General features: G+C 46.5%; 1 protein-coding gene across 2 annotated transcripts in view; it reads left to right on the forward strand.

Moving 5' to 3' along the window:
• The first annotated feature begins 14,789 nt into the window (after positions 1 to 14,789).
• Positions 14,790 to 15,093, forward strand: part of ZNF622 (zinc finger protein 622) — a 35,065-nt gene continuing 34,761 nt past the window's right edge. Inside the window, exon 1 of one of the 2 annotated variants that reach the window (XM_073630854.1) lies at positions 14,790 to 14,868. The gene's annotated coding sequence lies outside the window, so the exon portion shown is untranslated. The remainder of the gene's footprint in view (positions 14,869 to 15,093) is intronic. The other variant, XM_073630855.1, reaches the window with a different exon arrangement.

The raw sequence follows: 15,093 nt of genomic DNA on the forward strand, positions 1-15,093 counted from the left end.
TGCCTCTGATGAAGCACTTATGCGCTGACCACACTAAGGTTGGATTGTCCACAGAGTCTACATTGATAGAGAAGTAGGACTTAATTTCCCTAAGGATTTCCCAAAAGATCTTTGAGGTGAAGTCGGTTCCCCGTGAAAGGGAAGACAAGTTTGTGGAGGAGTCTTTATGAGGGTCCAAATTTAAGTTGAAACCCCCTCCTAAGACAAGGGTTCCCTCGAGGAAGGAGTCGAGGGTGGACAAGAAAGTCTCAAGGGTGGGAAGTAGGTTGGAGTTCAGAAGCTATATGTTCGCAAGAGTGAAGGTCTGAGAATACATTTTTCCCTTTAGCAGGAATCTTCTCTCTTGGTCGCGGTACCTGTCAAGAAATTGCCAGTGGAGGGACTCAGAGATGAGTATACTCATCCCTTTAGACTTAGAGGATGAGGACAGACTATGATAGGCCATCGGGAAGTGTTTGTTTTCTAGCTTGGGTATCTTGTCTGCCCTAAAGTGAGTCTCTTGGAGAAATGCGATGTGAGCCCTTTGTCTCCATAGCTCGGCAAGACAACTAGTGCGCTTCTCTGGGGAGTTCAACCCCTTAATGTTCCAAGAGAGGATCTTGACAGTCATGCTGTCAAACTCGCGTTGACTCCCAGGGTGTTAGGGAGGGGGGGAGGAGGTGGAGAGGGGAAAAAAAGTGGGGGTTGGAGGAGGGGGAAGAAAAAGAGGAGGAGGAACTGTAAGAAAAGGTGAAGGTAAAATATAAGAAGAGATCTAGTCAAGGATGCAGGCTCCGCAGAGAGAAGCTGCTGCCACCAGGGCAGAGTGTTCCTAGTGCGGGGAGTAGTTATTTTGAGTGGGACAGGAAATTTACACTGTTATACAAGCTGTACACTCACTACTTTACATTGTAGTAAAGTGCCATTTCTTAAGTGTTGTCACATGAAAAGATATAATAAAATATTTACAAGAATGTGAGGGGTGTACTCACTCTTGTGAGATACTTTGTATATACCATGCACATTTAATCATGGTTGATCACACAGGGTGTAGGTTTTGGTTACGTGTAAAAAATCCCCCCCCCCCCCACCTTTTTTCCCCCCCTCTCCCTCTTCTAGCCCTTATACTACACAGATGATTGATGCTTTTATGAGGTAGTAGGAGAAGGAGAGACCGTGTTCCCATCCCTTCCTCTTTTTCCCTTTTTTTTGTTATATTTAGTATTTAGTTTATTTTGTTTGGAATAAAAATATATTGAGTGATACATGTAAGTTAAGACACTATGCATAAGATTAATAATGGATATGAGTGTATAATTGTCTTTTTCTTTTTTTCTTATTTGTTATGATAAATCTCAATAAAAATTGATAGTATAAAAAAACTAATTGCATAAACAAAATTGTATATCGACCAATGACTACAAGGTCTTTAAGGCACGGTTCACACTGCTGCGACATGGCATCCGACTTGTGAGACCCCAAGTCGCATGACATGTCAAATTCAATGTTTCCCAATGAGAGCCGTCTTAACTGACACTACAAAAGTCGCTCTGACTTTAAAAAAGGTTCCTGCACTACTTTGGTCTGACTTTAGTGCAATTTCAGCTCTTGTACAGGCTCCTAAAATGTCAGATCAAGTCCAAGTCAGATCAATTTGGAAGGAAGTCGCAGGGCAAAGTCACAAGCAAAGTCGTACGACTTTGCTATCACAGCAGTGTGAACAGAGCCTAAAACATTTAGGGAGTGATAGTTTTTACATGTTTATCTAGAAACAAAACTGTATATTTCCTTTAAATTAGATTTTGCATGCTCCTAGTTTTCAGTAAACGTCAGTAAACTGTTACACTGCTTAAGTGAGTGGAGTAGCCACAGAATAACTATGCATGTTCTAGAGTTTTCATGTGCGCTGCCTGTAAATAACATGCTTTACTGAGGGTGACTTTTGAGCAACAACACAACTTTTTTCAAATTGTCATTAGTGCTTGCTTTCTGTATATCAATCATAGCAGGTTTGATTAAGGATAGAATAGGAATATTGTTTACTGCCCTTGAACCAATTTTCAGGATCAATTGAAGTGCCCTTCTGTTTTTGGCATCTTTGGCTTGTGGATGTTTAAAGTTGAAGTTTAGGTATACCAATGAAGAATGTAAGTATGCATATCTCATACCTTATCCCTGTGGAAGCTGTAAATTGCTGTAGTAATTGCTGCTACTACAATGATTTCTGCTGTTTTCCAGGTCCAGTGCCAAGTGGCTGCCCTTCTGCATAGTAACCACGGGGGGTAACTCGCTAAACGCTGCTGCTGTTCAGAAAGCATCTTGTATTTTTTTTCAATAAATACAAGGAGTTATCTGGTTGGACTAAATGTCACCACTCCCCCTCTCCACCTGGTCCAATCCCCAAGCACTGTGACCCATTGACACCCCAGATACTACCAGTACTGTGATCCCAATACAACCAAGATACCCCAGCAGTTTGACTCCTCTACACCCCAAATACCCTCATCACTGTGACCTCTCTACACCCCAGATATCCTCAGCACTGTAACCCCTCTACATTCCAGATATCCCCCCCAACACTGTGACCCATCTACACTCAAGATACCCCCAGCACTGTGAACCCTCTAGACCATGGGTCTCCAAAGTGTAGCCCACGGGTCGGATGTGGCCCTTTTACCCCTGCGCTGTGATCCCTTTACACCCCAGATATCCCACCAGCACTATGACTAAGCTATACCCCTGCACTGTGACCCTTCTACATCCCAGATATCCCTCCAACACTGTCACCCCTCTCCACCCCAGATACCCCCCAGCACTGTGAACCCTCTAGACCAGGCGTCTCCAAAGTGTAGCCCACGGGTCGGATGTGGCCCTTTGTTTACCTTTACTCTGATCCTTGGGGCACTATTCCTTCCACTGACTCCAAAGATGGAGCACTAGTCCATCCACTGACACCAAAGACAGGGCACTATTCCTCCCACTGATACCAGCAATGGGGCACTATTCTCCCCATTGATACCCACAATGGGGCACTATTACTCCCACTGACACCAAAGATGGAGCACTATTCCTCCCACTGATACCAACAATGGGGCACTATTCCTCCCACTGACACCAAAGACGGAGCACTATTCCTCCCACTGATACCAACAATGGTGCACTATTCCTCCCACTGACACCAAAGAAAGAGCACTATTCCTCCCACTGATACCAAAGACTAAGCACTATTTCTCCCACTGATACCAATTATAAGTTTGAAGGACAGTAAACTGGCCCTTTGTTTTGAAAGTTTGGAGACCCCTGCTCTAGACCACAGATACCCCCAGCATCGTAATCCCCCTACACCCCAGCACTGTGACTTCTCTACACCCCAGATATCATTAGAACTGCATTGTGTTTTAGAAACATCCTTCTTGCACCATATTGCAGTGTTATATCATAGTTCATGGTAAAGCGCTGCAAACATACTAAAAATGCAGTTCAAGATTTATTTAAAAATGTTTGTGATATCACATGTGCTTGCAAGAGGTAATTTGGAAAAAAATATATATATATATATAAATTGTGTATTACATTGAGAAAAAAGCTGTAATGCATTAAAATTACATACACATGTTTTACTAAGTTTTATTTGCATAATACGTATGCATTTTTAAATACATTGATGTTAAGGGGCCCTACAATCCCACACCTAAATGTGCATTTAATTATGTGCATGACTTGTGTTCTTCACTGTAAAAACTCCAATTTCTATCCTATTAATGTTATGGAGAACAGAAGAAGTACTGTATCATTCAAGTGGGGACACTCAAAACTTCAGTGGACACTCAAAACTTCAGGATGGGCAAGAACAGAACCAGAAACTATGATGGTATGGAATCCCACAGCTGGAGTTCCCGAGGGATATTAGAAATCAGCAGCTGGCTGGAGCTCACCAGACCTATAATCCTAATATCATTTTTTTTTTATTGAACATCTAGTTCTGATCTTGGAACTACAGAATGATCCGTGTCTATGTTGTGGAGATACTGGGAGGCTGTGACATAGTTGTATGAGGACCTGGGGGTGGGAACAGGAAGTAGGAAGTTATGAAGTGAAACTAGAGGAAATTGGTTTTACACAAGTTGTTACTCAATCTGGAAGAGTGTGTAAACCCAATCCAAAGTTCCAAGACTTTATCACACACTGACTTTTACTTTTACTTTTATTGTAGTTTGTTTTTGTTCTGCACTCCTTGTTGGTTCTATATTACACTTCATTTATATATGCATATCCTTTCTTTAAAAGGGGAAAGATGTAGACTATGTGTGTGTTGTATTTACATAGCTGTGTGAGGGCCTGGGGGTGGGAACAGGAAGTAGGAAGTTAGGATGTGAAACTATAGGAAATAGGTTTTACATGTGGCTCTCCGCTGACTGGAATGGGGGAAAAAGGGGATTAGCCTGTCTTAAGGCTCCCCCTTTCCTTATGGGATTGTGGCAGGACCAGTTTCCAGGCTCCCCCGCTGTGTGGAATTGGCGGAACAGCCTGGGATTGGTTTTCCAGGTCAGCTGACTTGGAATATTCTAGAACTAGGGGGAAAACACCTAGGGTTGGGATAGGTCAACTGGGGTCATATGACCCCCTGGAATATTCTGGAATTCCAGGGGGTCCCTATATATATAGAGCTGGTCTGTGGGGTCCAGGGCCAGTCGCCTGAGGAGGATCAACAGTGTAACTTCACGCTATAATACACGGCAATGATTATCCTCAGCGGTATGAAGATCCTCGTTCGCCAGCTTTTGGAGCGTGTGGAAGCGGAGCAGGGAGAGGGTTGGATCCGGTGATGTCTAGAGTTACCTGCGGGACAAGAAGAAGGAGCGTCCGCTGGGGACATCAGTGAGCGGGTGGAAGATCCACCGGAAGACGATAGCGCTGTGGAAGAAGAGGCGGACTTGGGCGAAGAGCATCCATTCCCAGGTTGTGTCACGGGTGATGTGTCAGCGGGAGGAGCTGTGAAAGAGAGGCCGAACAAGAGGCGGAGCATTCGACGCCGGCCCATCAGAGCAAGAGACAGCTGACAACTGCCGTCCCAAAACGAGGAGCTTGTGAGGGGCGGAGCAGTCCGGAGCAAATCCCCCTGAGGTCATCGTCACCTAGGCAACGAGTGACGCCTAGCTCGGCAAGGTTGTCTAGGCAACGGAACGTGATTGCTGCAGTCCCCAGCAGTGCAGCAGTACCGGACCAACAGAAAGCGGGGGCAGCTGGCTCCAATATACCAGTGCTCCTTGCATCTCAACAGCCTGTTTTCCATGGTAATGTAGGCAGCAGAAGGTGAGACTCATCATTTAAAATTGATTAGTCAGCTTTACTCTTATTTAGCTAGTTTTGTGGCTGAGTTTCAGGCTGCAACTCCTTCCTCATCTCAGAATGTTCCTTTGTCTTCTATGCAATCGGTTTCTCATAGTAATATTTTATTACATCAGGACCCCACTGCTGTCATTTGGTCAGCAGATAAGGGTTCAAGGTCAGAGGATGTAATTCCAGCTGCGGATGTTTTTTCCAAGGGTAAAACGGCTCCGGCTACCTGTAATACCAGCGTTTTGCCTAATGTTAATGTTAAAGAGTCTATGCCTTGTTTTTTGTCACCTTTGGGTTTCCATTTATCTGCTAATATTAAAGATAAAATATGGAAAGGTGAATTTATTATATTTTAATCACTTTTACCATCTAGTAAAGAATCTTTTTTACAATCGGATAAAGGTGATTAATCTGAGGAAGAACGTCGCAGAAGTGTTCCTAAATCTTTTTCAAATTGGTTACAAGGTTTTTGTATTTTTTCTAGTACTTTGTGAACGTTTTCTGGATAGGAGTCCGGGCCTTTTTCAACTTATTGACATTATACAGGAAGCATACAAGTGTTTTTCAGGTTTTTCTTGGTTCACATATGACTAAGCATTTTGTCAAAAAATGTCAATCTACCCTTGTTTACAGTGGGGTTCAAAAGATGTGGGTTTGTGGCTTAACCTTTTCTTTCCACAGAAGCCCATTCTTCCCAGATTGAGTACAGGTAATGTTACAAATACATCCGCAGTTCCTTACAAGAAAGGTATATGCTTTTCTTTTAATGATAACCAATGCAGTTGGCCCACTACATGTAAATACAAACATGAGTGCGCTCTCTGTGGAGGTTTACATCAGTATCAAAATGTTTTCGGAAAATGTCATCAGCAAACCAGCAACAGCCTCAAAAAGAGTTTTTTCTTAAAGACAATAACTCCAGTGAATTTAGCAAGCATGCTCCCATGGCTTCAGCGGTATCCAAATCGGCAGACAGCGGACCTTCTCATTAGAGGTTTTGATGAGGGTTTTTTAATTCCACAATTTCAGGGTTCAGGGTTGCACTATGGTGGATAATTTAACATCTGTGTCTGACTTACTATTGTTAATCAGTAAAAAATTGGATGCTGAAATTGCCCTAGGCAGAATTTCCGGTCCTTTTGATCATCCTCCTTTTAGCAATTTCCGTTTATCTCCTTTAGGTTTAGTGCCTAAAAAAGAACCTCACACTTATCGTTTTATACATCACTTATCTTTTCCTGCAGGGTCATCTCTAAATGATCAAATAAATGAGGATTCATCGTCAATATCTTACGTGTCTTTTGAGCAAGCAGTACAAAAGATTAAATCATTAGGTGGTTCTGCGTTATTAGCTAAGGCGGATATTAAATCTGCTTTTAGGCTCTTTCCAATCCACCCTAGTTGTTTTAGTTCTTTGGGTTTTCAATTTCAGGGAAAATTTTATTTTGATTGCTGTCTGCCGATGGGGTGTTCGCTGTCGTGTTTTTATTTTGAAGAATTTCCTACCTTTTTGGAATGGGTTGTATCCTATAGATCTGGTTCCCTATTCTTGATCCATTATCTTGATGATTTTTTATTTATAGGACCTTCTGATACTTCCCAATGTTTTTCTTTGTTGAAAGTTTTCGTGGACAACTTGCAAGGAATTTGGTATTCCGTTAGCATATGAGAAAACAGTTCTACCAACCACTTGCATTGAATTTTTGGGTATCACCATCGTAGAAAGAGGGTTTAGATTGCCTTTAGAAAAAATTGAGAAAATTAAAAATCTTCTTTTATCCTTTATTAACAAGAAGAAGATTTTATTAACCACTTCCCGCCCGGCCCATAGCAGATGACGACCGGGCGGTGGTTCAGTTATCCTGACTGGGCGTCATATGATGTCCAGCAGGATAAAATGCCGCCGCGCGCATTGCGGCGGTCGGTGGAACGGTATGTCAGTTTGACTCCGGCGGAGGTTCTTTACCATGTGATCAGCCATGTCCAATAACGGCTGATCACGATGTCAATAGGAAGAGCCGTTGATCGGCTTTTCCTCACTCGCGTCTGACAGATGCGAGTAGAGGAGAGCCGATCGGCGGCTCTCCTGACAGGGGGGTCTGCGCTGATTGTTTATCAGCGCAGCCCCCCCTCAGATGACCACACTGGACCACCAGGGATCGCCACTAGGACCACCAGGGAAGGGGGCAACATGTGGATGGCCAGGTATGTACCCCATGGCCATCCACATGTGCCCAATGTGCCCAGTCAGTGCCCAATCTGTGCCAATCAGTGCCCACAAATAGGCACTGATTGGCACCATTATATTGCAGTGATGTCCAGCAATGCCACCCTTAGGGGCATCAGTGCCACCAATCAGTGTCATCAGTGCCACCCATCAGTGTCCATCTGTGCCACCTGTCAGTGCCCATCCGTGCTCATCAGTGCCCACCTATCAGTGCCCATCAATGCCCATCCGTGCCACCTATCAGTGCCACCCATAAGTACCCATCAGTGCCACCCATAAGTACCCATCAATGCCACCTACGAGTGCCCATCAGTGCTGCCTATGAGTGCCCATCTGTGCGACCTATGAGTGCCCATCAGTGCCGTATACCAGTGCCACCTATCAGTGCCCATCAGTGCCACCTATCAGTGCCCATCATCAGTGCCCGTCAGTGCCACCTCATCAGTGCCACCTCATTGGTGCCACCTCATCAGTGCCCATTAGTGCCTGTCAGTGCAGCCATATCAGTGCCCGTCATTGAAGAAGAAAACGTACTTATTTACAAAAAATTTTAACAGAAACAAAGAAAAACTTGTTTTTTTCCAAATTTTCGGTCTTTTTTTATTTGTTGCACAAAAAATAAAAACCACAGAGGTGATCAAATACCACCAAAAGAAAGCTCTATTTGTGGGGACAAAATGATAAAAAATTGTTTGAGTACAGTGTAGCATGACCGCGCAAATGTCATTCAAGTTGCGACAGCGTGAAAGCTGAAAATTGGCCTGGGCGGGAAGGTGTCTAAGTGCCTGGTATTGAAGTGGTTAAAGAAATTGCAGTCTTTATTGGGACTATTAGCCTTTGCCACTGGTATATTTTCAGTAGGTAGAATTTTCTATAGACGGCTGTATTTGGTGATTTCGGGTCATAAGAATCCTCGTTCTCATATTCGGTTGACTGTTGAATTGAAAGAGGATTTGCTGGTTTGGCTGAATTTTTTACTTCATTTTAATGGGAGAGCTTTCTGGTAGGATGATTTCATCCTGGACAGGGATTTCTGCTTATCTACTGACTCGGTGGGCTCTATTGGTTTTGCAGCAATTTGGGGAGATCATTGGTGCGCTTCTTCTTGGCTGCCGAGTTGGGCGAGCAGAGGCCTCTGCAGAAATATTGTGTTTCTGGAGTTATTCCCTATAATTGTAGCTCTGGATATTTGGGGTAGTAATTTTGCAAACAAAAGGATCCCTTTTAGCACTGACAACAGAGGTGTTTTGTTTGTAGTTAATTGTTTGACTTCCAGATCTCCACCTGTGATTTCTCTTCTGCGTTACCTGGTTTATAAATGCCTTTGTCTGAACATATGGGTTAAGGCTAAATACATACCAGGTAAGGTGAATGAGACAGCTGACGCCCTTTCTCATTTACAGATGGAGTGGTTTTTCTCCCTTTTACCAACAGCAGATTGTATTGAAACACCTTGCCCATCTCTTTTATGGGAAATCGTCTAGTATTCGAAAATGTTAAGAAATCCTTGGCTGCAGCCTCATGGTCCGGCTACCAGTCCTCATGGTTGCTTTGGTTGCAATTTTTGAATACTCGGAAAGCCCAGGTGTCAGATTGTTCCGAAAATATGGTTTTAGCATTTCTGGAATATTTACAGATAATCTACAGATTATTCCTGGTCTTATGTTTATAAGAATTTAGCAGGCATTTAATTTTTTCAAAAATTGAACAATCTGATTTCTTGTTTAACCTATTTTTCTGTTCAACAAGCTCTTAAAGATTATAAAAAATTACATGCTAGCTTAGATGACAGGAGTCCTCTTACACCTGAAATTCTCACGTCTTTTTGCTCTGTTACGAGTTCAGTGTGTTTTTCTTCTTTTGAAGCAATTCTTTTTAATGCAGTGTTTACTTTGGCCTTCTTCGTGGCATTACGGATTTCTGTAAGTGCCGGTTCACACAGGGGCGACTTGTCAGGCGACCTAGCCGCCTGACAAGTCGCCTCCCGTTCTGTACTACGGAACCGTTCTAATAGGAGCAAGTCGCTCCGACTTAGAAAAAGGTTCCTGTAGTATTTTTGGGGCGACTTCAGGCGACTTGCATTGACTTCTATACAGAAGTCGTTTTGCAAGTCGCCGCTGAAGTCGTGTGCAGGTCGCCTCGGTGAGGTGACTTGCAAGTTGTGCCACCCCTGTGTGAACCGGCACTAACTTGGTTACATTTGTTATCTTGTCCTGGTTCTCAGATTTGCCCAGTGATGAGGATGTCTTCCTATTTGGCTATTCGTCCTACTACAGGTAGAGTTCTTTTTATTCACAAAGATTTGTCTCCTCTCACAAAGTTCCAATTTAATAGTATTTTGTCCAAATGTTGCAAATCATTAAAGTTGTCAAAAATCCATATTTCGTCACACTCTTTCAGGATCGGTGCTGCCACGGAAGTGGCTAAATTCGGTTTTGGTTCTGACCGCATTAAAAGTTTGGGAAGGTGGAGATCAAATTATTTTAAATTATATTCTCATCCTAATTCTCTTGTCTAATTATTGTAGGTGTGCCTGGAGTGGTCTGGATTATTGGACACTCTTTCGTATTTTGGGCGCATCATCGTGCAAATGATCATTCTTATACTTCAAATTTGGGTCTGGATCTGGAAAAGTTCCAAGTTTTTTGATGATCCGCTGAGAGGCTGAGCTGGCCGGTCCTGCCCCCTCAACAGCCCAGCGCTCCAATGAGCGTGCGGGGGGGGGGGGGCAGAGCACAAAGCTGCTGACTGACAGTCACCAGCTCTTTGCTTAGGGAGCCCTGAGAACCGAGCGATCGGCGGTATTTGATCACTTTTCAGTCTTATAGCCGGCAGCGGCATCGAACCAATGCTGCATCCAACTACTGTAGGCAAGTATGATTCTGCAAAAAACAAAAACAAAAAAAATTTCTCCTTTAAGTATGGTACCTTATACAATATATAGCACCTAAACTAGCAAGGGGAGAAATAAGAACAATCTTGAAGCTCTCCAGGTCACTTTCGAGGGAAATTCTCAAAGAAAAAGGAAAAAAGATGGCTAAAAATAACAGCATACAATAGAATATCAGAGGAATTACAGAAGTTGGAAAACAGCAGTCTAATCCTATCTGTTCCTTGCAGTGCATATCGCATATGCTGCAAATCCCTGGAGGTGACAAAATTAAAACAATAGCATAACAGAAGTGTACTAAAAATGGGAAATTCTTACAATACGTGGTAAACAAATGGGCAATTGTAACAATACTCAGGCAACAAATATGCAGTCGTAACAACATCAAATGGGCATTTGTGATAACATGCTAGCAACAAATGGGCAAATGTGGCAATATGAGGGCAACAAACAGGCAACTGTGACAATATGGGGGCAACATAAAGGTGATCACAGCAATATGCCTAATGACATTAACAGTGATAGTAGATAAAAAAGGATTGACAATAGTGACAATAAAGTGTGAATAACGCAAGCTCAATCTGAGCCCCCCTTCCCCACTTTCACTTACCTTTACTTCAGGCCAATCCTCATCCTATGAAGATTCCCCAGGGCTGCTAGGAGACACTCACAGGATGCATGTAGTCATAGGGGAGGAGCTGGATGCTGGAGCCTGCTGCCTCTCTCTTCCTCCACAGCACTGCCTCATCACTCCTGGCTGCTAGCTGACATGAGTGGTAAAACTGCAGTCACTATTCCTATCAGCCTCTAGGTGGGGTGCAGCGTGGTGCGACATCAATAATTCGCACAGTTAGGTGCAATAATAAACTTGTATTGAAACAATGCAGCACAGTTCACAACAACCCTAGTGGGAAGACTGCTCAACCAGGAACACTCACAGTTACAGCAATGTAAACAGAGCGGGTTACCACCAGAATGACAGCATCTGTAGAGAGGGGCAGAATGCGGCCCGGCCATTTTGTGCCCAATGGGGAAGATGTTCAGGAGAGATGCAGCCCTATGCTTTCCCTCCTTGCCAGGAACCTTTCCCTGCTGCTAGAACTGTTCCTAATAGACATAGTAGCTTTCCCTGCACTGCCCACTTGCATAAAGCAGGCCCGGGGGCCAGGGCCTTAAATAGGCTTTGACTGACCCAAGATGCCCTCCAGGGTCACATGGGGAAACAGCATTCAACCGGACTGCTTCCCCAGTGACCCAGGAAACACACAAAGGAACCGGGTTCCTCCTGACTTCCTCTCCAGCTGCAGTGACACTGTGGTTGAGTGCCACCTCCAGTGGAGAAAATAAACTGCACCTGCCCACAAGCCCATAATAGTGGAGCTGGAGGGATATGGCTGCAGATGGAATAAATCTCTTAGTCTTAGAACTTAATTCTGCTTTAAGAATGTCAGCCTCTACAAAATCAACAGTGCGTAAAAATAGAGAGGAACTAAGCAGAGCAGGGTGAGACAGTGTATTACTGGATATTAAACAGTATAGGCACTTATTTGTAATGTTTTACATAGCTATACCTGAAAAAGGGGCCAGCCTGAAGTAATCTAGCAGGACTTAAAGTGGAATTTTAGTCAGAAAATTAAGTCCTGCAAGATCACTTCAGGCGAAGGAAGCTGCTTCTATTTGATCTGCAACTGCCATGGTGCTGCACATGGGATCAGTTATGACACCAGCCATTTGTTTGGCAGTTTGGTTGAAGAAACAAGTAAATGTGTCAGTTAGCATATGTAATGTAATCTTTTTGAAACCATTAAATGGATGGGTTTAGTTCCGCTTTATGATTTACTGCTGCTCAGGGGCTCTGGGCTTCAGCAAAATGGCAGCCTCCAGAAAGAAGAAACAGCATAGTTGCCAACTGTCCCAGATTTCCTGGGACATTCCCAGGACTTGGACTCCATTCCCGAATTTATGGTGTCCCGGGAAATGTCCCGAAAAATCCGGTTCCCGTTTTCGAAACCGCCGCCGCCGCTAGAGGTCGGCCGCCATTTTATTGAAGTTCAGGAAGACGGCTGGGGGGGGCTAGACGAAGCTTCTGCGTCACCGCCCACCCCCCGCCCCCCGCCCCGCTCCGCCTCGGCCCGCACCGCTCCGCCTCGCCCCGCTCCGCCTCGGCCCGCCTACCCCCCGCCCCGCTGCCAGTCTGATATCGAAATGGGCGGGGGTTCTAGCCATGCTGCGGACACACCTCTAGGACACCTCTGAGGTGGGGGGGGGGCGCGCGCACCGCTGTGGGACACCTGATGTGAGGGGGGCACTGGGGACACCTGATGTGAGTGGGGGGGGCACTGGGGACACCTGATGGGGGGGCACTGGGGACACCTGATGTGAGTGGGGGGGGGCACTGGGGACACCTGATGTGAGTGGGGGGGGCACTGGGGACACCTGATGAGGGGGGGCACTGGGGACACCTGATGTGAGTGGGGGGGGCACTGGGGACACCTGATGTGAGTGGGGGGGGGCACTGGGATCACCTGATGTGAGGGGGGGCACTGGGGACACCTGATGTGAGGGGGGGCACTGGGGACACCTGATGTGAGGGTGAGCTCCACCGGGGACTCCTGATGTGAGGGGGGGCTCCGCCGGGGACTCCTGATGTGAGGGGGGGCTCCGCTGGGGACACCTAATGTGTGGGGGGGCTCCCCCGGGGACCCCTGATGTGAGGGGGGCTCCGCCGGGGACACCTGATGTGAGGGGGGGCTCCGCCGGGGACTCCTGATGTGAGGGGGGGCTCCGCTGGGGACCCCTGATGTGAGGGGGGGCTCCGCCGGGGACTCCTGATGTGAGGGGGGGCTCCGCTGGGGACACCTAATGTGTGGGGGGGCTCCCCCGGGGACCCCTGATGTGAGGGGGGCTCCGCCGGGGACACCTGATGTGAGGGGGGGCTCCGCCGGGGACTCCTGATGTGAGGGGGGGCTCCGCCGGGGACCCCTGATGTGAGGGGGGCTCCGCCGGGGACTCCTGATGTGAGGGGGGGCTCCGCCGGGGACTCCTGGTGTAAGGGGGAGCTCCGCCGGGACACCTGATGTGAGGGGGAGCTCCGCCGGGGACTCCTGGTGTGAGGGGGGGCTCCGCCGTGGACTCCTGGTGTGAGGAGGGGCTCCGCCGGGGACTCCTGGTGTGAGGGGGGGCTCCGCCGGGGACTACTGGTGTGAGGGGGGCTCCGCTGGGGACATCTGATGTAAGGGGGGCTCTGCCGGGGACTCCTGGTGTGAGGGGGGGCTCCGCCGTGGACTCCTGGTGTAAGGGGGAGCTCCGCCGGGACACCTGATGAGAGGGGGAGCTCCGCCGGGGACTCCTGGTGTGAATGGGGGGCTCCGCCGGGGACTCCTGGTGTGAGGGGGGGCTCCGCCGGGGACTCCTGGTGTGAGGGGGGCTCCGCTGGGGACATCTGATGTAAGGGGGGGCTCCGCTGGGGACATCTGATGCAAGGACGGACTCTGCTCGGACATCTGAAGCAAGGACGGATGGCTGGTGGCAGGCGACGTGGCTAGTGACACGCTCAGGGATCCCACTGATTCTGCATTATGGTAAGTTGAATGATTTCATTTTATATTACAATGTAATAATAGAAATAATGCACTTCAATCATCCTGACACCATAACAACCATGGTGCCGGGATGATTGAAGTGCTAACACCAGGTGTTTGGAGTATCTTTATCTGCTGATTGTTAAACTTTCTAGAATACACATATTTTTATTGTGTAGGATCTGGGGCTGCTGTCCCGTCATTTCCCTCTCTCCCTCTCTCCCTCTCTCCCCCTCTCTCCCCCTCTCCCCCTCTCTCCCTCTCTCCCTCTCTCCATCCCTCATTCATCTCAGACTCTAACCACACCCTCTAGAGCCACGCCCATTTAAGCCACGCCCACTATTTCACGTAAACCACGCCCATTTTCGCCACGCCTACGGACTGATGCCCCGCCCCCTAATTATTGGACAGCTCCGCCTACAGCCACAAAAGTGTCCCACATTTTTTTTTTACAATGTTGGCAACTATGAAACAGGATCAATGCTGGAGACAATTTACAGCACACACAACTTTTTGTAGCATTCTTACCAATGTGGAATGTAAGTTCCTTGCTAAAGAACATTATTTTTTATCAAGTTGTTATGGTTAAAGTTCCGCTTTATTGTTGTGATTATCGTTTCACTTTGAATCTTAATTATTATATTGACTGGAGATGGGTTTTGGACGGTTACACGGTACTTACCAAAGCCACCAGCAGATGGCAGGCGCACCTTATACTGACTGAATTCCCCACACCCAAGATGGTCGCCTAAGCTTCATGTTTGCATTGGGCGTGGCCGGATATAGGAAATGGTCTATTGTGAGGCCGGAAGAAGGAAGTGACATACGGAAAACGTGACAGACAAGTGGCTGTAAGTATTTAGTGTGTGTTGTGGGGGCTTTTTAATGATTGAAAGTGACGGATGGGGCAGAACTGGGTACATTGTACATTATGTAGATGGGTGTTCAGAGCGCTGAGTGCGGGCCATGGAAAGCTGCGTGATCTATTAGTACAGTACATGGATCCTTCGGCCCCAGTATTCAGTGATTAGCTACAAAATGAAACTGTCAGGTTATTATTAAAGTGTAAGCTCCCC

This window comes from Aquarana catesbeiana, linkage group LG05 (genome assembly GCF_042186555.1).
Source record: "Aquarana catesbeiana isolate 2022-GZ linkage group LG05, ASM4218655v1, whole genome shotgun sequence".
Lineage (NCBI taxonomy): Eukaryota > Metazoa > Chordata > Amphibia > Anura > Ranidae > Aquarana > Aquarana catesbeiana.